At 44.9% G+C, this 23,350-nt stretch overlaps 1 protein-coding gene across 2 annotated transcripts in view; it reads left to right on the forward strand.

The window, feature by feature from the left end:
- Nucleotides 1–10,734: 10,734 nt before the first annotated feature.
- The window catches only part of NDUFB3 (NADH:ubiquinone oxidoreductase subunit B3), a 97,003-nt gene continuing 84,387 nt past the window's right edge, over nucleotides 10,735–23,350 (forward strand). The window contains exon 1 of one of the 2 annotated variants that reach the window (XM_078680195.1): nucleotides 10,735–10,851. The gene's annotated coding sequence lies outside the window, so the exon portion shown is untranslated. The remainder of the gene's footprint in view (nucleotides 10,852–23,350) is intronic. The other variant, XM_078680196.1, reaches the window with a different exon arrangement.

Consider the following 23,350-nt stretch of genomic DNA (forward strand, 5'->3'; position numbering starts at 1 on the left):
CACGAGGCATTAACTAATCACCAAATTATACAGGTTCGCTAGAGAGGAGAGGGTGTCACTGCACAACAAGAGCCGAGAAAAATGGAATATGCATCTAACCCCGCAGATTTCGCAGGAACACTGGGAACACAGTAGCAAACTCACGGACGCACTAACTTCTAATGGAGGGCTCAGCGATGTTTGGGAGCAGAGTTTAAGGTGACTAAGGTTTCGTTAAGGGGTTCCATGGCACATACCGCCAGGGGCTTTAAGTGAGATGAAGAAATGGGTGGGGTGAGGTCTCCGTTTAGGAGTGCACCTGGAAATTTCTTTAAAGGGGGCGTGGCTTGTGCAATTAACGGATTAGCTAAAAGATACAAAATAAAGCACTGTGCTTCAGACTGGTATCACCTGACAAGTATTAGGGGACCTTTCTGATTTCTCCAATATTGTGTGCAGATACACCGCACAACAACGAACATATGCCTAAAACAGGCTATACATTGAGTTTGCAAATGCTTGTTAACTGTATCATAAATGAGTAACAATAATTTTGTTGTGAATATTTAAAGCTGAAAGTATCAGTTCTGAAAATATCTCCTCCTCTGAAGTTTCACCATCTGTGTGTGCCTCCAGCGCACACAGTTTCATATAAAACAGTGATTACAATCCGCACATAAGTGATCATAGCACTGTGCTGTCTGCCAAGAGGCCAAGAGGCCAAGGCTTGGATGAGCGAGTATTCTGAGCACCTTTATGACCCACTGCCTGGCATCGTCAGAAACTCACACAGTCTTAACTCCAGAGCACTCACATGTGACTCGGTTCACAGGAGGCACTGTACAAAAGTCCTTTGCCACATTAAAATATAAAACAAGCATTTCCAATGCAATAGGTCTCGCATTTACGCAAGTTTAAGCTATTGGCATTGTAAATGACAATGCCTTTTTATTTATGTTTTTTAAACAAAAGCAATAATAAAAAGCATTTTTATTTGCAATGTCAAGCGAGACCCGTTGCATTGCAAATGCTTGTTATATTTGCAGCGCGCCCACACAGGACAATGGTGGCTGCCTTTCGTATGGAGCACTGTGCCGCTCAAACTTTAAAAGTGGCTGCCCCTTTCCCCTACAGCACACAGGACACAATGGCAATTTTTTTTTTATTACTTTTTAGAAGAACGCAACGTCCGCTCAACTTTTTTTTAATAAACGTGGATGCTGAGCGCGGCGCCTGTTTAGGGGCACCGCGTTCTGTTTCTTTCTTTTTTTTAACTTTACTGGTGAGCGCGGCGCCCACTTTACGGACACCACGCTCTGCAATACAATAGGTCTTGCTTTTGCCAAAGTTTGACCTATTGGTATTGTAAATGACCATAATAACACTAACACACAACACACACACTGCACACCACCTTAACTGTAACTCTTGCAACAAACCAGTCTAAGATAAACACTCTCACCTCTACTTCAATCCCTCCTACACACAACATACACTCTACTCATAAACACATCATCACCCCCTCTACGTCACAATCTCCTCTCACAAACAATACTACACAACCAAATCCATTGCATGAAACATATACATCAGCACCCTTTTTCACTACTCCTCAAAAGCAAAACATATCACACACACTAGCATAACAAGATCTTCAAAGCACAACACCTCATAATACTTACCATCACAAAATACAAACATATACCCACCTTTCAAACCACACAAAGGAACAAACTCCAATGCCAAGCTTTCACTCTTCCACCACACCTAACACAGATACAGCAATACAGCACCTCTCTTCTAACCGCTTCTCATCCATAGGACAATTTAGAACATTACTACATGACCCACATGCTGCACCACCTCCCCTGACTCATACACCTTCCGCCTTAAACACACGGAAAAAATATAAGCAACATGCCACACCTCACAACTTTGCTTCCCCATGTTTACTTCACAACAATGTTACACCACGAAAGCAATACAGCACTCCAACTCACTCTCAAACACCATCTCCAACACATACACATGCAGACCCATCAAAATGCCTTCTTAGCATGCTGGATGAGGAACACGATACAGAACAGCTACACAATTGCTATCCTAATACAGCTAATACCAGCACTAAAAACACACCAGCTACAAACCCACACAATACTGATCACTCTTCTACAAATCAAAGTCCCACTATCACCAAAGGCCACTCACTAAACTGTCTACTAATAAATGCTCGATCCCTCTCTAAAAACAAGCATCACATTTTTCGACCTTCTCACTGATGCAACACCAGACATACTATTCATAACCGAATCATGGTTGGGAGCGATATGGCTCCAGTCCTGCATGTAGCCATTCCTCTAGGCTATCAAATAATCACTCAAAATCGTATAGCCAAAAAAGGAGGTGGTCTAGCTGTTGTATTCAGGCAAACCATACATATCACTAAAATTGACAACATTTCCATAAAGAATTGTGAGGCTCTTCTAACAAGATGCAATCCTACACCGTCTTCCTCATGTAACTTCCTGCTCCTTTACAGACCTCCGCCTAGCAAGGCAACATTTCCAGACGCACTTCTAGACACAGTTTCAAACCTGATAACAATACACTCCAACCTATGCGTTCTGGGTGACCTTAACATTTGCTTTGATAAACCAAATATGACCCATCCAAAAACTATAATCACCGGCCTAGACACATTGAACCTGCATCAGATTGTCCACAATCCGACACACACCGCTGGACATATCCTAGATGTAATTTTTGCTAATACTGAACTAGTTACCTTTCAAACTATAACTCCAGTCACATGGTCAGACCACCACTTGCTTGCCTTCCAACATAAAACAACGCTAAGCGACTCACCTAAAACTACCTTACATCCATCCACCTATCGGCCGTGGAACAAACTCAATTTGGAACACTTGGAAACACAACTAACATCCAGTACAAATCTGGAACCCATAAATTCTGTTCAAAATCTATATGAGTGGCTACAGGAAGCTTTTGACATCTTGAAACCACTCAAAACCATACAACAGAACAAAAGAAAAAAAGCGCCTTGGAGAAACATAGAAATAAAAGACATAAAACAACAAATTAGAAAGCTGCAACGTACCTGGCTCAAAACAAAGGCCAAACAAGACAAACTTCACCTACAGAAAATTAACAGATTATACAAGTCTGCTATCAAAAAGCTAAGAAAAGGTACTATTCAGACAGAATTCAAAACTCTAAATGTGCCAATAAAGAAATCTATAAAATACTAAATGAATTTCGCAAACCAAATTGCCTAGAAGGAACTCATCCTGTTACTCAAGATTTCACAGACAAAGTGGCAAATCATTATACGGACAAAGCAGACACATTGGAATCGTACTTAAAACAGAAACAAAGCACCAGCACTAACGCCAATTGCCCCTACCATGCATCACCTTTAACGACCATGAAAAGACCACAACGGATTCAGAACTCGGCTGCCAGACTACTCTTGCATATCAAACCACGAGACCACATCTCCCCTGCCTTGAAAGCCCTGCATTGGTTACCGGTTGCCAGAAGATCCACGTTCAAGCTGCTTTGTATTACCCACAAAGCAATACATGGAATGGGACCTTTCTTCATCAGGAATAAAATCACCAAACACATTCAACAAAGGAACCTCCGCTCTAAAGGAGCATCTCGCCTCAAAACCCCACCATACCAGAAAAAAACATGGGTGGCACATCCTTCTCTGTTCAAGCAGCCAAACTATGGAACTCTTTACCCCCCAACATAAGGTCCACCGACAACCACCTAATCTTCAGAAAACTACTCAAGATTTGGCTCTTCCCCACACAAGCACCACACGCAAACAGAAATTTACAGCATATCGCACTGTATACAACCATTTTTTTCACTATAGATATGTATCTATCTTTGTGTATTACTTTGTATATACATGTAAAATAATTATGTTGTTGAGAGAAAAAAAAATCATCTTTGGTCTACATGTACATACTTCCATTGTGCATCTATGTACCTTCCTTGTACTTGGATCTGTGTGTCTGTTACTTTTCTCCTGAAAAAGCATATCTGATGCACTACTCTATTTCTCATCCTGTGCCTCTATCAATATTTTTAATCTACATATACTTACCTCCTTTATGTATCTATATACTTTCAATGTAATTATGGATCTATATATTTATCACTTTCTTCTAATTTAGCATTTCCAATGCACTACCCTATTTCTCAGCCTATACTTCGCTCAATATATCTTGTAGCCCAACCTTCTGACTCATCTCAAACTTCTTCTACTACTCCTTCCAATGCACTACCCTATCTCTCATCCTATACATCTATCAATATATCCTCTACTTCCACTCGCTCATTTATCCCAAACCCCATACCACTACTATGATTGCCAAAATAACCCTTTCTAGACTCTCTCCTACTCTACCCCTCCTTGCATCATCTGACACCTCTTTTACTATACAGGTCCCCTAAAACAAACCTTTCTAAACTCTTCCCTCTGAGTCCTCCCCTCCAAAACTTCTTTTTACTCATCCAAAAGCCTCCTCCTACTGCTAAGACCTAAAAAAATAATCCTTCACTCCTTTATCCCTCCACTATCCTTTTCAATCGAAATTAACAGACTAACATGTTCACTTCTCAAATTCCATATTAAACTATACTAATATACTACCCAAATAACTGAATAACATATCCACTACTCAAATTACTTCATATTTTTTTTACTATACTAATTTTCAACAGTAATCCTTTATGGGTTCCGGAGTGGCGTGCTACTCGCCAGAAAAGCGCTTCAACACCCATCAGGGGTAACAAGTGCTATATGAATGCAAATCTTTCTTCCCCTTTTTTTTATATATATTTTTATTGAAGGAAAGAGAGTGGCATTACAAATATCAGGTGTCACACTATAAAATACAGTTCAAGAATGGGTGAGGGGATGTAGCTTCGCATACAATCGATTATAAAGGGTCATACGACGCCATCATAATTACGCATTAGTTACGCATACGTAAAGGATAAACAACTTGAAGGCGATCTAGAGCGATTACCATCCACAAGGCCCACCCATCAGGATACAGGAGAATCAAAGTCAGTGTAGACACTATATACGGGGAAAAATCAGTGAAGGATAAACAGCCCGCCACCCGAAGGGAGAAAAAGAAAAAAAATAGGACCGTAGAACAAAACAAAGGCAAAATAATAAACCCCCCCGAACCCCCCACCCTGCACCCCTGCAATGGCTACGGCCTCCCCCACTAGCAGCGTGCCTGTCGCCCGGAAACTTGCCCTAATAGTAGGAAAAAAGCGGAGGAGGAGAACTAAAACACACTCCCGGTCTCCCATACCCCCCGCCAAAAGCGACCACCCCGAAACATATCAAATACAATATGAGGCAAAGTAAGTAATCAAACCGGGGGAGTACAGGAAACACCACCCAACTCCCGTTACGTTATAGGTCACAATCCCGGCAACAGATCAAGATATTCTATCAAGCCCTAATAGTCAGATTCAACCCTGGCCAGTACGGTTCTTTATAATAGCCCCTATCACCCAAACCACAATCACAATGGAAAAATCAAAGCGTTCATAATAGTTCAAGTCAAAGGAATCGGATCAAAAACAGGATAAAAGTTCACGATATCCACAGATCAGGCGAGGAAAGGTGAGGAAGGATAGCGAAACTCTCCAATAGTCATTGAGGAACTTGTTGCGGCAGTTAAGACAGTCCATGGCGATACTTGGCGGAATAGGGATCCAGCAGGGGAAGCCGAGGATGAAAATAGGCGTGCTATCTGTTATGCGAGAATCAGCAAAGCATAGGAAATCAGGCTTCCGGACGGGGACCTCACACTCAAGCATACACTGCTCCACGGGTACCACAGCTGGCTGAGAACATGCCAAAGCGTCGTCGTCCGGTCTCAGACAGATATTGTCCATTGTTACAAACAGTTTCTGGCACATGACGGTGATTAGCGAGTGGAGCGCCCCAATGGCGGCCCTTACGGTCTGCAGCGATGGTGTGCCTTCCGTCCCCTTCATCCCCTCTCACGAAGCAACAAACCAGGACTTGAACCCCGGAGGTCGACTACTCCGGGGTAACAGGCACACACGAAGCCGATGACAACAGTGGGCGCTCTCCACCTTGCAATATCGACACTTTCGCCACTAGCGAGGGCCGAGCCCGTCCACCCCGGGAGGCTAGCGGAGTCTCCGGGCGTCGGACCCCCGACCACAGCACCGGTGCGTCCCTCTGCTGTGTCCTCGATGTAAACAGTTCACAGAGCAGCCATTCGAAAAAGCAAATTGTGTCCCAGTTCGGGAGACCGGACGCAACCCAGGTCCCGTGGCCGATGTTGATCAACTCTAACCCGGATGGGCTAGAAATCGAGGCCCCGGCTTCCACACTGAGTTAGGCCGAGAATGGAACACGGCGTATCTTCGTGACCCGATAAGATGGAAATTTCGGGATTGCACCTTAAGAATCAGGAACACTTAATGTGCACGGGAGTCTGGTGCGAAGTAAGGATAAATTGCAGGATATACGAGCTGCTGGCGGAGGTCGGCAGAGCCAGGAGCTTACGCGGCCATCTTGCTTGCTAGCGTAGCTCCTCCTCCCCTTTCTTCCCCTTTTATCCCTCCGCTATCCTTCTCACTCCAAGTAACTGACTAATATCCACCACTGAAATTACTTCATATTTCACCATATTAATTTACCACTAACCCTTTGTAGGCTTCCTAAATAGTGTGCGTCAACAAGCGCTATATAAATACAAACCTTTGTCCTCCTCTATCCTTCTGCTATTGATGCAGCAGTACTCCGGAAATAATTTCTAAAACCATGACACCTTTCCCTGAAGTACAAAATCAATACATATGCTCGACAGTGGGGCCCATGACGCCGCGAGTCATTCACGAAACACTTACACCCTACTTCATGGATCGGTGAGATACAAAGGAGAGCAGCTGTATCATATAGTGGAGTGTCTAACCTATAACTGGATAATTATACTATTTACACCTGCAGTCTAAACGAGTTTTACCATGGTTTTTATTAACAAAACATTTACTTAGACACGCCACCACTGTGGTCGACGAATCTGCTAGTAAAAATTAGGTGTAGGAAAACTCAAGACCAGCTTAATTCTCCATTTATCTAATTTTTATTAAAAGCAAATTTAACATGTCTAAAGTTTATTCACTTTATTTATTTATTTATTCAAAAACGACATTGAACGGAAAATAAGGATTTTATTTCAAAACAGTTAATTTCATTTATTTTAGAAAATTCAGAAATAGACATTTTATTTAGATTTCAGAAATGCAAGTATTAGCAAAAGACAGATAATTACCAAAATCCATCCTTTCTCCTAACATCCCTGACTAACAACCTCACCTAACTTCTCATTCAGAAGAAATAGAAAAATTATTCAAATTCTTACATCTCAGAAAAAATCAGCATATGGACAGCATCTCGAGAGGAAATCGAAAAGTTTTTTCTTCACTAAAACCAGCACTTTTTATACCTTTTTCACTAGCTCTATCTATCAAAAAATTAACTTTCAGCATAAATTCGAGTTCTGATTGGACAATTTGGGTGGATGAGCATCACCTCATCAATACAATATTTGTTCTTCTTCCGTCAGCTAGATTTTTAAATGGGTCATTGTTTTGGGTCATGTCCGGGCTAGTCCTGTTCTCAATTAGCAATTTCCCAAGATTTTCTCACATTCAGAACCATTGTGCTCATCCTTTTGGCAGCCATCTAGACTTCCAGGCCACATCGTCCTTGAACTGCGATCACTCTAGGCACAAGCAGCCCGCATTCGAACTCGGACTTGGGCTTGCGCATGCTCAGTTCATTTTCTATTCGCAGTTTAACAAGTCAGCCATCTTTTCGCTAGGCCTCACAGGCCAGAATGGGAACTATCATAGTAACAAACACAAATAAACGTTAATTTTAGAAATGTAGCTTTTCTCTTTACCTCCCCCCTTACTGGGGTTTTCCCTATTAGTAGTTACCTAGCAATTAAGCAACATTCAGACGTAATTATACTCACCTATTTCACGTTTTGCCACGAAATACGTAAACAAAAGCACATTTATGGCGCATTCCGTTATTTCAAAAGCAGCTTATTAGTTTATGACATGACAGAATCACATAATTAGTTAATTATGATTGCAACATAAGCAAAATTAATTCCCACATGTATTCGTGTAGGTGCATTTCTTATTCTAAGTTGATTAATTACACATATCACTCCATTAGTTCAAGTTATGGTTATGGAAGTGTGATTTTGCAAGGGGTACACAAAATTTTGTTTCTCCACCTTGCTCCATCACTATCATTCCAAATCCAATTAACTAACCTACACACCACTTAAAATGTACTTGCATGTTTCACTATACTAATTCAACACTAATCCTCTATGGGTCCCGGAGTAGCGTGCTACTCCCCGAAAAAGCGATTTCAGGGGTAGTAAGCGCTATATAAATGCAATTACAATACAATACAATACAGTGCCAATAGCTCAAAATATCGCAATTGCGAGACCTATTGCATTGTAAATTCTTGTTTTTAGAATGTTGGTGCGCAGTTACACACAGTAAAATAAAGACACCACGTATAATACTAAGCTCTGTGTGAGACGTGGTTATTGGTGGGCAGGCTGGGTAGACATACATATATACAAGCCTAAAATGTAAAAAGAGCAAATTCACAACAAAAATAAGACCAGTCATACAAACACATCTGAACAGCACTTTTACAAGCAGTTGCGCCCGTTCTCTCTCGATTTAAACTTCATATAAAATGAGTCCATGTGATTTGGCAAACTCAGTCCTGCCAAGCGTCACGCAACACGTGTGACGCCCACCTATTTCAGTGCGGTGATCCGCATCACCGCACTGAAATGAAATGTCACGCATTTTTGCAACTGCCAGGCGAGCCAACGGCACCTGTCACTGTGCCCGTCACCGTGGCTCTCTCTGCTGCTCGAGGTGCCGCCTGTGTCCCGAAACAGTTAACAGCAGCAGACTGCGCAGCTCTCTGAGAGCCGGCGCGCTACAAATGTATCGACTGGGCCGGGGATTGTTAATCGGATGTGACCTCATCACGTACGGCTGCCTGCAGAGGAAGTGAGGTCCCTGGTTCTTAGAGTCGGCGGGGGACTCGAGAGAGTTGAGTGCCTCCTAACGTTTGACTTAAGTCCGTGGAGCCTGCTGCTTCTCGCACCTCTGTTGTGCTGCCCTCTTATCAAGGAGCCGCTTGCCTGCTCCGGAACAGAGTTGGAGGACCGCGGTCACTGCAGTGCTGGGCAAAAGGGTTAAGTGGTGCCTGCAGCCTCTGTTGATTCTGCGTGAATCCGGACCGGACCACGGATGATGCAGCCAGTCGAGTTTGGGGCCTGCAGACTCTCATGCGCTGGTCGGGTTCCGTGCTTCACTCTGAGAGACTGCCATTGACATTACTGTCGAAGGTAATGTAATTGCTTTACATTTCATTTATGCGCCATGAACATTCCTGCTGAGAGCCGGGTTTTAAACTGTTCACTCCACACAACCAGCAATCCTTGGCAGCCTTTCAAACAAAACCTTGTATTCTTCGTTTGGCAGGCAAAATTGCTCTCTGATTTGCAAATTCTCTTTCGAAAATGATGCTGATCATGGCTGTGTTGCTGGCTTCTTGCATTATGGGTGTAATTGTTTTCAGTGCGGCGTGATTTTAGACATTAACAGTTAAACTAAGTGTACGGAGTCTAATTTAATTAATTACTGAAAGCTAAAACACACAATCCAAATTGCCTCTCGCACGGGTTTTATTTTGTATGGGTTTGAATCTGTCAGGGGGAGTGAAGGGGAAGCCATAAATCCTGGATGGAAATTGCAGGCCTGGAAAGCAGGGAGTCCCATTGCATTATCTTATGGAAAGACACAGTCTACCTTCACTGAGCAGATCTTGTTTCAGATTACATCTGGCCAGCTCTGATCCTTCTATAACCACTGCAGGCGCAGAGCGAAATGCTCCTGCCTGTGCAGAGGGTTAACATGCTGCAACAAAGAAGGTGTACTTTGACATTACCGAACTGTATTTTATGTAGATAGCTCAGCAGGTTAATGCTTTTGCTACAGAGATCCTTTAGTTACTTGTCGTTCAGCCGCACCTGCTGAGCTGAGGGAGGGTTCGGTGCTTAGACATAACTTATGAGTGTGAAAGCTCCTGCTGGAGAGTTACTTGTCTGGTGGCAGTTTTAACTCACCAAAAAGTAGCGCAGAGGGTTGCAACGTACTTTGCAACGATCAGTTGCTTTGCACCAGTTTCAAGATCTTAGAGTTTCTCGTTGTTCAAATGGGTGTAATTTCTAATATTTATAAGTTTCCGTCTTCTTCATTGCGTGATTTTGACCACGAGAAAGTGTCACTCATAGTTGTTGAAATGTCACTCATGATTACACTAAAATTCTGAAAATGTCACACATAGCAATCTGAAACCTTGGCAGCTATGCAAACGCCAGACAATCCCACCCTGAGCGCCATGAAACCTGTAGAACATGTATGTATGTTTTTTCGCTTACCGATATTAAACCCCTAGAAAGATCGTTTTTTAATTTACACTTTTAATCATCAGAAGCTGAAGAATCCTTAGAAGTAATTGATATCTAGTAGGATATTGAAGTTTAAAATGGTATTCAGCAGCATTCCAATATGGCCGCTGAAATGTCTCGGTAACACAGGGCGCCTTAGTGCCCGAGTCCTCTCTTTCTTTTCCTCTCTGCACTCAGTTAAAAGTGACAGCTTCCGGTTCATCTGGCTGAGTTGAAACTTGAAAGTCTTCATCGTAGGAGGTCATTCCAGTAGGTAAATAATCGTGAAGTGTGCATTTGCGTGTCTTACAATCAGCACATTGAAGGCGGCGTTCACATTGGGGGGACACATGTTGGTTTGTTGTCGTATGTTTATGTCGTGTGTTTATGCTGCGGTCAGACGAAGGGCACTTTTAGCATGGCGTTCAGCTCCCAGAGTTCTGAAGATTCCTAGTTTCTTGCACCAGTTGTTTATTCAGACCAGTATATGTTATTTGCATTATGGAATATGTCGTTTTTTAGATCCCAATATGGAACCAGCGCTACGAGTCTTAATGCAAAGAAATATCCTTGACTTGATAACCTACACGTACATTGACCTGGAAAATTTGAGAGCTTTCACACGAGGAGCACCTGGGCAAGAGGGGGGTCACTTGGGACCAGGGCAGGCTCGCTTGCCCGGGAATGTGTCGCACCTTTTGGGAGGCTTACAACTGATGGTGACGTTAAGGGTCCTTGTGGTTGAAGGGGATGGGGGGGGGGGGGTGTAAGTGTGTATATGTGAGTGACTGTAAAGGCAGCGTATCCTAACTCCTCGACCTACCGCAGTGGGTACAACTGCACTCACGCAAATCAGAATTCTACGCCACTCCGACGCCCAGGTAATTGCCTGATGCTCAGGTCTCTTTCTCTCCATCAAGCCTTTCCATGAAAGCAACCTTCCAGTTATTAGGTGGCTTGTGCCAGAAAATATCGGCAACATAATTGCCAGATGACTTTTGAATGCTTTGACTCATTATTCTGAAAAGAACATCCTGTCAGTAGGCACTAGGTACTAGCTAGACTTCTACAGTTTCTCCAGAAAGTTCCGCAGACTTCAGCAGATGTTCCTTTCGCTATGGGTTACTGACTGTCATGCAACCCCCACCCCTGGATCACACCAGGTCTTCAAATACCCTGCAGTTAATGTGTCTAGGTCAAGAAGAACTTGGGAATTGGAACAAAGTAGGGCAGTTTGGATTAAGTCTTTATCCTCATTTTCCAGACAGGGAATGTTGTTGTTCCCCTGTCTAAAGTGTGGAACTGTTTTCCTTCCAGATGTAATTTTCTTGCTGCAGTGCACACAGATCTCTTGTGCTAGGTAATGGTGCTCATAGCAGGTAGTGATGTTATTGTCTCCAAGCCAGTGGTCGAAGTGGGAAAAAAAAGTAGGGGAACTGTTGGCAGAGAATCAGGGGGCGGGACTGGCCCGAGTTTTGGATCAGTGGGTGGAGTCAGGGGTGTGGCTAGAAATAAAACATAACAAATGTTTGTACGTTGGCATTTCACTGACCAGTTACAGCTTATAACGTTATTTAATTCAAGCAATGGATAAACATGTTTATTTGAGGTTGAATTCAGGAAAAAGCAAACACTCATAGGGGATGCAGGTTTATGTAAAGTGTGCGAAATATAAGCAGGAACATGTTACCTTAACGCTTTTACTTTCATTGTTCAGAAATCACTTCGTATTTTTTGTCTCAAATATTGAGGACATGAATACAGGGCTCCTCCTGTACACGTGTTAAGCGGGGCACAGAAGAGAAAGGGACTCTTCAGGAGAATCTGATCTGACTTACGGAATCCCACAAGGGCTCCTTCATATCCATGTCAGCCAGCTAGCTGCTCAAACATAGTATACTACATATGTATACAAGTGTCCTTTCATTCGGGAAGTGAACACAAAGCAGTAACCCACTGAGCTGTGCACATAACATATTGCTCTCTGATATGCATGGTACACATTCTTTGCAGCAAACATATTAACCCTCTGCACTACCTTAGATTGGTCAAAACAGCCATTGGACAAAATACGCTTCCATCTCTCTCCAGCAGGTACATTATTCACCGGAGTTATCTTGGCACTTTTATTGTAGCCCGAAACCTGCTGAATATACAAAGAACTTTGCAGTGTTTTTAAAACTCCTGCACTGCTACAAAACCGCCCCCACAAACTAAACCGGCCCCCTACCCTTCCATTCGCCAGGGGAAACGCCTGATGCTCGGAATGGCCAGTCCGGCCTAGTTACTGTAGAGCCTTGTTCAATGCAATACTGCAGATATGTATGCTTATTTTATATAAACATCATGAGTCACTGTTTGAGTAGGACATTAGATTCTTCCTGAATATCCTTTGAATTGGGTTCCTGCCTGAATGATACACATGAGCAGTTTGATACACAAAAGAAGGCCTCTGGGTAGACCTCTGAGTTAGGCACATTAATGTTATTCATAAGGACCCTCACACAGGACCACTTACCTTTTTGACCTTCCTGTACAGTTCTTGCCTGTGCTTTACTGTGCATAATCTTTTCGGCAGATGTTTTAAAGTTTGCACCTTTAACGTAATCTTTCTAACAAGCAATATAATAATGTTTTTTTAACGTCTAGACAAATTTGTAAATTTTTTTAGGGCCATGCCATATGGAATAGAAGTAAAGACAGAATGCAATCATCTCTTCTGCAGTCCTGTGACTTTGAGTTGAAGAGAAGCTGGATTGTGCAGAGATGGGTTTGAGTCCGGGCCGGGGTAACTCCCAGCCGAACCTTCCTGAAGCAGAGGTTCCTGTATTCTGCCAGAGGCTGAGCTCTTCTCTCTCTGGTTCAGAGACACGCTTGTCATAAGTGGATTGGAAGCTGCATGACCCAGACGGTGCTTTGTCAATGCAGAGGATCACCCAGCTCTTGAGAGTAGGAGCCGCGTATCCTGCCTCTTCATGGCCTTTCTACTAGTCTCAGATTCGACTGCACTGTCTAATCCCACATCTCTTGTGTTGTTCACTGTTTCCAGTTTAGGGTGCACAGGTACCACGTTGTGTAGTCAGTTTGTTAAAATAAATTAGGTTGTGTGCCCTCCCTGTACCACAGCATCCTCTACACAGAGGATTTTACACTCGTTGTTTTGGAATTCACTGCTAATCAAGGGCCAATATTTAATTGTCAACAATCTCCTCTGTCACTAGTTAATTCACAGTTGTCTTGTGTTCGAACACCCTCTTGTGCACAGCACTCTGAGACCTGCTTGTGCAGAGTTTGCGTTTAAAAAAAATTAATTGAACTTTGTTGTGGCCAGACGAGGCATCACGGCGTTCAAGAGCCATCGTATGCACTAGCTCATAGAAGTACAAGTCATCTGCTGGCCGCTTCAGAGCACTACAAGGGGATAGGAGAAGGCTGTATGGAGTTGGTGGCAGGAATGAGCTTCATGGCTGACTATGCCACTTCAAAGCACTGATGGAGAGGAGAATTAAGAGTAGGTATGGAAGAGAGAGAACATAAGCGAAGAGGGGTGACAGGGAAGCAGGACAGAACACTACTTCTATGCATGCCACCCTTCACTGTTCAGGGCTCCTTTCACACACAGGAAGGTCTCTTAATTGAGACTGTGAGGGCATCCAGGCCGCTGAGAATTGAGTGGGTAACAGGGGATGAGGGAGGGGGTCAATAGAACGGACAAGACTCTTCCTTTCAGGGGTGGGGGTGGGTCTCAATGGACCCCCTCAGCGTGCTCAGCCACGAGGGGCTCTTAGAATGAAGTTAACATTAGGCAGGTGGTTTCCACATCCCGTCCTATAACTGTCCATATTTTAAGGGTAATAACCCGTTTCATGCCAAGTTTCAACCCACGATTCCGAGCATTGTAAACGATATATGTTACTGTTACCCAGTGAAACGAGAATTCATTAACCATCCTCTCGAGGACTGAGGTCTCAGTTAGCCTTTCTGTGATTTCCGACTAATGGCCCGCAGAGCCTGGCGAATACCCGCAGCTGCAGCCACCACCTCAAATTAAGCATTGGCTGCAGGCTTCATCATGAACTGAGCAGGTACAGCGCAGTCACTTTACTGGCTGTCTTGAGCGTAGAGGATCAGGTGCGAAGCACTATGGTCCAGGCCTCGTGATCTGCACAAGTGGCATGTAGTTGTGTTGGGATGCTGGGAATTTTTGTACCAATATTTGGACCCTACCATTGGTAGAAAATTAAAATGTTATATTTAGCTGATTTATCAGTGCAAATTTGGATTTGTAACTGATCATTAGTGCATCGTTCACTGTAAAAAGTTGTCAAAACCTGTACACAAATGTCCAGCAGGTTAATTACACATGATTTGGCACTTGACCTGGTTCTCAATGAAGCTCCTCCCCTGGTCCCCTCTCTACATGAGTAAATACGCTCTTGCATATCTGTTCAACACTTGTGGTAGGGTCTGCCACGCATGGCTTCCTCCTTGTAACCAACTCTAAGCCCACTGAAACAGCTAGCAGGCACTATGGACAGTATTTCTCAGGTGCCAACATACCTCAGTGAATTAATACTAGTCATTGACTTCTCGTGCTCATGTGTATGGATAACACAGGCAAAACCAATTAATCCTTCCCAGGTCGGTTAATTTGTATATCGCCAGATTGGATACATAATGCTTAGAAACGGCAGAAGTGGTATAAAGCGCCTTGCAACTAATATTGACTAATGTTGCAATTTACCAACAAACCACAAGTTGGTGCTGCAGTGCTGGCTTTCCACTAGCACAGCTCAATTGCTAGGAATCCGATTCTTTTTCGTATTTTGTCAGCCCTTTGTCTGTCTGCCCTCTACCTTGCTTCAGAGTGAATGAGGCTCCTACTGAGGAGCAACTCTAGAAGTAATCATAATCCACATATTTCGGTGCCCTACTAGACTGAAGCTGGGGAACCAAGTTCAGGTCTGACAGGAGGCTCAAGCTTCCTATGATTCTGGGCAAATCACTTAGTCTCCTTGTGCCTAAAAAAACAAGTATTTGCAATGCAATAGGCCCCACATTACTGAAAGTTTGAGCTTTTGGCGTGCATTATTATTTGCAACACCAATAGGCCAAACTTTCAGTAATGCAAGACCTATTGCATTGCGGATGCTTGTTTTAAAAGACCACATCCCTGAACACAGGCAAAGCAGTGGTACACCTTATAAAAAAATAACATTTGACATTTTCCAGTAATTAAATAAAAAGGCACTGCGTATTCTTTCATTTTCTCAACTTACTTGATGTCTATTTAAGAGCGTGGAGTTCAGAAGCAGTCCAGGCTCCTCTTGCATGCCCCAGTGCAGGGAAAAGAGCAGAGCTGTAAAGGTGGGGCTGGGGACCTCTGGGCAAGCAAGCAGAACAATTTCCAGGAGATGCTGGTGGGTCTGGGTCAGCTGTGGGGACATAGACCAGCAGACGGCCTCTGCTACAGCAGCCGCCCTCCTCCTATTTTGCAGTTCTGGCTGGGTGAAGAGCAGATTTGCAGCAAGCCACAAATTCCTCCCCTTGCCCTTTTCTTCTTTTCCAGGTGCTGTCTGCGTGAGCCTGAAAATAAAAGGGAGAGGAGGTCAAGGGTGGCCCACCAAAGCATCCTGATGTGACCATTGTATTTGTCACAGTGGGGGCAGGCAGGTAACGCCCTCACTAAATGAGGTGTGAATCACTGCAGCAGCACGGCCATCAGAGGTAGCCGTTTTCGCGCTTACCTAAGATTGATGGCCCTTTCAGTGTTGCTTTGCAGGCCCCTAGAAACAGAGGGGAAAGGGGAGGGGGCCGAGGGAACTGCAGAGGCAGAATGAAAAAGTTATAATTTTTAAGTAGGACTATTCTTGCCGTCCCAGGACGCTTTTTTAAAACAAGAAGTAGGGTAACAGACTGAAAATAATTTTTGAAAGTAGGGGCACGCCGTACCCTTCCGATCCCGCCCACTTCTACCACTGCTCCAAGCAGGAGTATCTAAAACATAGGTCAAGCATCTTCGCGTTTGTGCTGTCTGTAAGACCCGTTGTAGTTACTATACGGCGTGTAATACCTCCTGCTGCTTCCCATAGGCTAAGTCTATTGTCTGTCTACTTTGCTGCTTTCTAATTGGTTCAAAAGCTGATACCTCACTTTGTTTTTTTTGGGTCGGGTTCACTGGCCAAGTACAGTTTACTTACCCGTGAATTGCTATTATGCTGATTGGGAGAACTCTTTGTTTAATTGCACTGCTTGGGGTTCACATTGACATCTTGTTTTACTCCGCGCCACTTATAAATTGGTTCAAGCGCTTGTATAGCGCAGCGTTTAAAGCCCAAAACCGTCATCTGTTGTGATGTCAGCATACGTTGGCGAGTGATCTAACATCCCAACAAGGCTCGTGGGCAACGCAATCCGACTTCACTAGAAATATAATTCAAATCAGAATAATGGTACTCAACACAACATCTCAGCATATAAAAAAAGTCAGAGCATAATCCAAAGGAAATAGCGATATTCCGTTTAAACTTACTTTCTTAGGTTTTAAGGGCTGGATTAGTGATAGGGTACTATCGACATTAGCTTAATTTGTTTTACGTTTGTTTTCCAAGCCGGTCGTCCTTGTTTCCGATTTGTGTCTTGCTACACTAACCTGGCACGCAGGCGCAGTCCACTCGGATTTGTGTCTTGGTACACTAACCTGGTACGCAGGCCAAGTCCGTCATCGAGAGGAAGTTCGAGAGTTAAAAATAGCTTCAAAAGAGTCTGAGCTGCGGGACCTCGAGTAAGCATTCTATATGCATTCCTGAATGTTCGTTGCATGTGTTTTTTATCTAGGAGAGCAGGGGTGTCTGAGAGCGATTGATAGCCTTATTACTACTTATACCAATGCCTCATATGGAACGCATGCATCCCAAGCCTCGTTCTCTGCCCCAGTCAGTAATAAGGAAGCACGCTACCGTTACTAAAATGTGGCTGAGAGCAGGAAGTAAGCTGTCCGTCTAGCATTGGCTTCCAGGGTGGGCTGAAGCGATGTCTGCCACGCTTTTGCTTTTTAGGTTTCGCCTCACCGAAAGCTGCGCAGCATACTTTCGCGCAGGGCGAATACTTTTGTTTACAAGTATGGACAAAAGTCCCGCCTCTCTGTTCCATTGGCTAGCTCCATAAATGGAGGCTAGCCATTGGAAGGGAGAGGCGTCCGTCATTCTGGGAGGCGATTCGTGGGCGTTTCTGTTGAATTTTTCTCATCCCGCCCCTTTGTGACGTCATTCAGGCGGTGGGCGTTTTTTTTTTTTTTGTATCGGCATGTTGGTTTCATTTCCAACGTGTGCCATGCAGGGGTGGGCTGCGTGATTAGGCAGGTATCCCGTCCCCGCCCCCCCTCCCGCTGTCCGTGTGCCGTCCCCGCCCCCCCTCCCGCTGTCCATGTGCCGTCCCCGCCCCCCCTTCCGCTGTCCGTGTGCCCGGATAAGACAAAATAAGTGCAAAAAAACGATGGATTTAGGCCCAGATCCTTGTACTGGGGTGAATGTATGACATTGTTCTACATTCTGTCCATCAACTGTGTTTTTTGCAATTTCACCCCGAGTGGGCTGGGGATGCTCGGACGTGAGTCCCAGGCTCTCCACACCACTGGAGTCAAGCTATCCAGGCTGATGAAGGCTGATAGCCAGAAACCGGTCCTTGGATGCTTAATTCCGGTCTGGGAAAGACATGGTTTCATAGTTCGGACTGGACTATTCCCATGAGGCACAGGGTCAGAGCTGATTTGCATATAGCCAGTGTCTAACCCAGGGTGGTGTGGAGTGCAAAAAAACGATGGATTTAGGCCCAGATCCTTGTACTGGGGTGAATGTATGACATTGTTCTACATTCTGTCCATCAACTGTGTTTTTTGCGGATAAGATCCAGCGGCGGGGCAGCCGGCCTGCCCACAAGTGTTCGTGCATTTTTCTTGACTGGTTTGTGTAGTGGCGTGGCCTGGAGCCCATGCCAAGTCCTGTTACACACAGGAAGCAGGAAGTGAGACTCGTCAGAAGCGGCGGGCGGGGACATGGAGGTGACTTCACGTGTGCTGCCTGCTGCAGTGTGTCTCTCGCCGATCACCATGTCGTCCCCGTCCGGCCCGTCCACCGCGCCAACGATGGCCATCTACCAGCCTGAACCAAGCCTTGGGGCTACTCCAACATCATGCCAAGGAGGCACCAATTTGAACCTCGGAAGGAGCTTGTTTCTAGCCAGGCATGTGTATCCTCGATCACCCAGCGTCTCTGGACATGAACTCCCACCCACTTTATTATCGTGAACTCGGTGGGAGAGGAGTTCGTGGTGGGGTGCCCCTAAAAGCATCAGAGAGCAGTGATCTTTAAGTCCTGGGCAGCAGAAAAACCCGCCCGAGTGCATCCCTGGAAATGTATTAACCCGCTCCGCGCCGGAGCGCAAAGGAAACCGGTGCAACAAGTGTGACCAGAGGCGGGTATAAGAACACTCCCTCGTCAGACCGTGCCCGAGCCTCGCTGTGGGTGCCAGCAGCGAGGAGAGCCGTGCCACTCTCGGGGCACCGCAGGAAGGTGGCAGCACCACCAGCCCACCCCACAGTGTGCCAGGACAGAGAGCTGCCAGCAGAGCCTGGGGACAGCAGGTAGGTGGGCAGCACCCCCTGGGCAGTTACCCTCACCTCGCCCCCTGTTGTGTCCCGGGGGAGGGGCACGCACCACCTGCTCCACTCTCAGGAGTACAGCAGGTACATGGGCACGCGCCCCCCCCCAGTGTGCCTACAGAGGGAGCAGGCACGTGATCTCTGCCACCTGAAGGCAGTGGGACATAGAGCTAGTAGGACAAGAAAGCGACCTGTGTGATCCTCGGCGGAAACCCTGCACCCTTTGACACCGCGACACTGGAGCTCTCGTCCTCCTCTTCTCACCTATTATTTCTCTTTTGTTAGTTTCTGTTTTGTAATTCCCTTTTCCCTCCACCCTCAGCCCCCACCGTCTTATCCTGCATACTCAGTTGTTACACTTTTTCTTTCGTGGTTTAGTCGCTCTTTTTTATGCTCTCTCCTTTGTTACTCCCTCTTGTTTCTCCATCTTTCCATCTCTATCAGCCTTAGTCCTCCCTCTCTTTTGCTTCTCTCTTCCTTTCACAAGCACTTGCTTCCCACCATTTTCTCTCCTATTTTGTTTTATACTATATCTTCCCCCATGCTGCTACCACGTGCCACTTAAACCTCCTTGCCTGAGGCCAACGCATGTTTTTGTATAACTTTCGTCTGTCTTTTCCACTCCCCTCCTTTACCCCTGTCAAACCCACTTCCAGACGCACTAACACCCTGTAATGTTGATTAACATAGCTGGGAAGCCTACGTTTGCTCGCCCTGGTTGCTGCCTTTGTTGCGGAGGGGGGCTCTTACTCCACAGGTTCCTCCACCTCTTTCCGGGGAAGGAGATATGATTAATGACTTCCTAAATGAGAGCACGGCATTGCAGTCGGAGCGTTAGAACCGCCTCCATTTCTGGTGGGTGCCAGTAGAAAGCGAGCAACATCGGACGGATTTCCTGGGAAATCCCACAGACGAGCGAGTCTTCTAGAGGGCAAAATACACTTCACTGATATTATTCACTACCCGTGGCTTCTTTAGCGTATTTTTATTATTTATTTCACCTTCATCTGGCTGTTCAGCAAAGATATCGATGCTACTTAGCTAGATCTCGGAGAGGAACGCGTGTTCCACAGAACAGGATCTATATGGAATGGGGCAATCTTCCTCGAACAACAAGTAGTGGATGAAAAGTTCATAACATTCTTATAATTGAGGGCGAGGGGCAGCGCACCAGCGGTATCGAAGTCTGTGGTGTCATGATCGTTTTAGTAAGTGCTCCTCCGTGACTTTGGAAGGGATGCGGAGGGGTTTTGTGAGCTGTCGGGGTAGCTTTAATGTTATTATGGGCTTTTAGTTCAAATCTGTTTTATTTTGAACACAGCGTTAAGCCTACAACCTCATGTCGAGGCCGGCCGCGTATGGGATATCTCTCGTTGTTCAGTGCCAGTGCGGCCGGGAAAGAAGCTTTAACACAGCGCCTTGCCTACAACCCTCTCAGGAGGGCCGGCCGCGTGGCTTAGGGATGTATTGTTTAGGGGCTTGTCGTGTGCAAGAGTATATCCGCCTTAGCAAGTAGGGTATGTGGAGGGCAACTAGCCCAACTGTCTATAACTGCCCAACAGGGCGCAACTGCCTCGTAGAGAGACGAGAGCCAGAGTGGCAAGCAGGAAAAAAGGAAGTAGGAGAGACGGAGAATTATGGGCTTTTAAAAGCAGGTTACACACTATCTTGATCGGTTAGACTGCTACAAAGACACACACATTCTGTCACCTGATCCGGATAGCGTTGTTTTGATGAAAATGTATGCATGTGATTCCCCACCTCTCCACACTAATGCCCTTCCTAACATGTATGGCTTTCTTATTTTTGAATCAAATATGGATATGCTGTTTTAGTACCCACGTTATGCTGTATTTCTAACATTTAAAAAAAAATCTATTAAGCTGCTATTACGTTAAGCCATAAAGCTCCACTACAAAACAAGGGGGCAGATAAACCCCTTTCTTTTTTACACGAATTCTATCTATTTAAAGTTCACTTCAAAATGCATGTCATACGGCTAACTTGTCTTATGGCGGAGTCTTCCCACTATCCCTCGTTTCGATAAAAAAGAAAGGACAAATACTAAGCTCTGTTTTGAAGAGCTCCCTCCTGGGTGTTCCAAAATGTAGCAAGAATGCTATTTACAATGCCAATAGCTCTAACTTTTACAAAGGCGAAACCGTTGCATTGTAAATGCTTGTTATTTTACTGGCCCTGGGGCACATCATGGTCCTGGACATGCAGCAGAGGGTGGTATTCCCATAGCTGTTGTGGCAACAGAACAACCTGTACTTCAGACTCAACCCGGTAAGGCACGCTGTCAGTGCTCCTCCGCTGCCTGCTTGTGTGTATTATCTGGACTGTAATGTCTGATTTGGCGTTTTGAATGATGAGGGAGCTGCAAACTTTTTCTTTTCTGCAGTTCTAAGAGATGAGGGCGGCATCGTGTAGCACATGCAAATTCCACCAAAGTTCATGGACGTGCATGCTTCAATTCATGCTTTTTAGGGACAATACATAGCCAGTGAGTAGCAAGAGGTGATTCACACTCAATAGATCAATGTGTTACCACGCTGAGACACTGGAAAGTTTGCATGTAATGTAAGATATTAGTGCACTTTGAATTGTGCACAGATAGAGCAGACATCTCATGTTTTCGGCTCCAAAGCTAATACAACTCTTGGCGTCATCAATAGTATTTCAGTTGGAGCTCTTAATGGTGCTCTACCGAACTTTTAATAACCACAGTCGTGACTTAGTCGAGAACCTGACACATTGCTTGAAAATTCCACAGCACAACCTCTCTCGCTCCCGCCCCTCCCCTCTTAATTATTTTTAAGCTGTTTCTGACAGCTTGCATCTTGCATTCTTATGTAGTCTGCACTTTCTGGCACACCGGCATCTCCTGTGTTAAGCGGTTTTAAGAAACCCGCTAAAAGAGATGCTGGGGAATGCAGGCAGCACCAACATACATACTCACAGTTTAAAACGAAGGCCACGGCTACTGCTCATATTCAAAGGGCGAAATATGCAGTATAACCAGGGGTGGCACCAGTAAACTCCACTCCGCCAGCGGTTGGTGAAGTTTGGCAAACTGCACACTGTTAAGCGGGGCACAGAGTGGAATAACTCCACCGGTGGAGGCTGGTTTACCACCCACCCCTACTTATAAGGCATTGGAATACAATAATTGTGTATTCTGAGCCTGGGTAAAGTGAAAAGGGGGGTTGTTTGACAAATGAGAGACAAAGGAAGCGACATAGGCAGCTTTGCCTTTACTTCCATTCATGTGAATCCTCTAATTTTGTAGGTCTCGGCTGGTGTTAGCAGCGCACACGCGCTGCTCTCGCCATGCTAGGGCTTCTTGGAATCAATACGGATTTCAGAGGCGGACTTGAAGACCCGCCCATCTTTTTTAGTCCCTCCTTGTCACCGCCCTGTCAACTTTTGGCCCCACCCACCGGGATTGGATCTCTCACTTGTGGCGTTAGAGAGTCTCCTTCATTAGCTGGGACACACTCTTTCTTTGTCATTGTGAGCGTGGGCCGCCTGGGTCGCGCTTGTTTTTTTTGTTATTAAAAGAGGACCGTTCTACTATGCGTTTACCGCATCTCTTGTGCCCATAACAGTCTTAAAGTCACTGCCTCCTAATGTATTGGTTAGTTTTGGGGAATGGACTGTCGTCATGTTTACAACACAGATGTTTTTCATCTGTTTTTGTGATACGAGGGATGAAGTCCTAGAGAGTCTGTGAATACAATACAGGGCTGCTTAATTGGGCTACTTAAACGTATAAATACTGCTACGATTTGGTGCTTTAACAGTAGTTGAATTTTATATCATTCCTGCAATAGCGACTAAAAAGCCTGAAAGTCTGACTCGCTGCTGTATAGTTTACATACTGTTTAAAGGCTTTTTTTCTAGGTAGTATCATTGCTACTAGAGTTTGTAATGCCTTGTTAAAACAGTAACGTGACCACATCATGGTGTAACATGCGCATGCATTTAAACATTTAATTTGATGAGGCTGGAGACACATATTATTGAACACACGTTAAAGGCGTACATTGCATAGCTGCCTAGTCCAGTTTTTCAGCACGCACCTTTGAGCGACATGCCATCATTTTAGGGA

This window comes from Lissotriton helveticus, chromosome 3_1 (assembly GCF_964261635.1).
Source record: "Lissotriton helveticus chromosome 3_1, aLisHel1.1, whole genome shotgun sequence".
Taxonomy (NCBI): domain Eukaryota; kingdom Metazoa; phylum Chordata; class Amphibia; order Caudata; family Salamandridae; genus Lissotriton; species Lissotriton helveticus.